General features: G+C 35.6%; 1 long non-coding RNA gene across 1 annotated transcript; it reads left to right on the top strand.

Annotated features, from left to right (window-relative positions):
• The first annotated feature begins 874 nt into the window (after positions 1-874).
• LOC110038344 lies at positions 875-1,149 on the top strand. The gene is made up of 2 exons (XR_002295419.1): positions 875-933; positions 1,043-1,149. It is a non-coding gene; the product is annotated as an uncharacterized LOC110038344 (long non-coding RNA).
• The last annotated feature ends 547 nt before the right edge of the window (positions 1,150-1,696 follow it).

The following is a 1,696-nucleotide window of genomic DNA, read 5'->3' as shown; positions in this document are numbered from 1 at the left end:
GATGGCTAGAAATAGTTTTAAATACCTGCATTCAGAATTGTCACCTACTAATACTGTTTATTATATCCTAGCTTATTACTATCACCTGAATCAAATCTTTGTTTTTGATAATTCTTTCTCTCAACTTTGGGTGAGTAGGATGGCCAATTTCATTAAGTGGCAACCACCCCCAGGTTGGATCAAGATTAATATTGATGGAAGTTGGATTTCCATGGCTGCGGGTGCAGGTGGAGTTTTCAAAAATCACTTGGGTCATTGTCTATGCTTTTTTGCCTCCCCTATTAATGCTTTATTTGCTTTAGAAGCCGAAAGCTGGGCTTTTCTTCTATCTATGCTGGTTGCTATCTCTTGTGATTTCACTATTATCATTATTGAGATTGACTCTTTATCGCTTTTTAAGAATTTCGGTTCTTTGGCTTTACCCAACTGGAATGTTCTTTACACTTAGAATAGAATTAAGGAGATTATTGAAAAATTTAATTTTAATGTCCACAAGTCTTTTATTTTTTGGGAGGGGAATTCCCCGGCCGATTGGCTTGCTAAGCTGGCTAAGGGTATTACTAATCCTTTGGTGGGTGTCACTCTTATGCATCATTTAAAGTGTCATTTATTGAGCTACTCTCTTGATTCACCTTACATTAGAGCTTGATTTATTCTATGTATCGCATGATCTGCTGGGGTTGCATTTTTTGTTTGTTCCTTATTTTCTGATTTTCGATTATGCAAGGTATTTCGATACCTGCATCTATGCAGACTTTTGGTTATGCATAAAAGCTTGGGGTTTTTTATTTATTGCAGTGGTTTGGTTGAATATATACTTTATTTGTTGTTGTGCACGTAATTTGATTTACTATTCATATACCTTCCTTTATTGCGGCAGTGAGGAAGTACTAGACTATCATTGGTTGGATCTTTCAATTTATTGCTGTTATGGTAAATTTTTCCTTTTAGCTTTTAAAAGAAGCTACTCCTTTTCATGTTTTAATTAGAAGGTGCTCCACCTTATGTCTTACTTTGGTTCACTTTGGATGTTCTCTATCAGGATAACTATATTATTTGTTCTGGCATTTGGGCTTCTTGGACTAACTGTTTCTGTAGGATATTGTAAAGAACTTTCGATTTCTCTTTTTTAATTTGGTGGCTTTTGTGTGGGGAGTTTTCTGGTTGCATCTCACCCCAAAGCTTTGACCTTTCATCCACTGTTATAAGTTTGGCACAAGATTGGATGGTCGGAGCCGCGCAATGGGTTGTTTCACTTGGATCTTCTGTTTATTGTTTTGGGCTCGTTTTAATATTTTGCTTTGTGTTTCCTTCTTTTTTGTGTAGCGTTGTACTTTGGATTTGGAACCCATAGGTTTTTAATGTTTGTTTTTTGGTTTTTTAGCTGGGGATCCTCTATCCACAATCCATTTTGTAACCTTTTTAAGTATTAACGCGTAAGGAGCCATGAGTTGCTCTTCTATTAAAAAAATGTATTAGGAAGGAGCATTATATGGTTCCATACATGTTAATAAAAAAGACGGGTACATAGTATGGATTGGAACCAAAGTGGGGTTCCTCAACAAAATATATGTATTCAAAAAATAAAAGGACCAAAAGGTTGAATACCCAAATACATGTATACCCATAATGAAAGAAAAAATGAGAAGAGCCGAGCCAAAAAAATCTTCCAAGATATGATCTAGTAGCCTCAAAA

The sequence above is a fragment of the Phalaenopsis equestris genome, unplaced genomic scaffold (genome assembly GCF_001263595.1).
Source record: "Phalaenopsis equestris unplaced genomic scaffold, ASM126359v1 Scaffold232592, whole genome shotgun sequence".
In the NCBI taxonomy this organism is placed as follows: Eukaryota; Viridiplantae; Streptophyta; class Magnoliopsida; order Asparagales; family Orchidaceae; genus Phalaenopsis; species Phalaenopsis equestris.
This window is presented reverse-complemented; position numbering and strand designations above follow the sequence as displayed.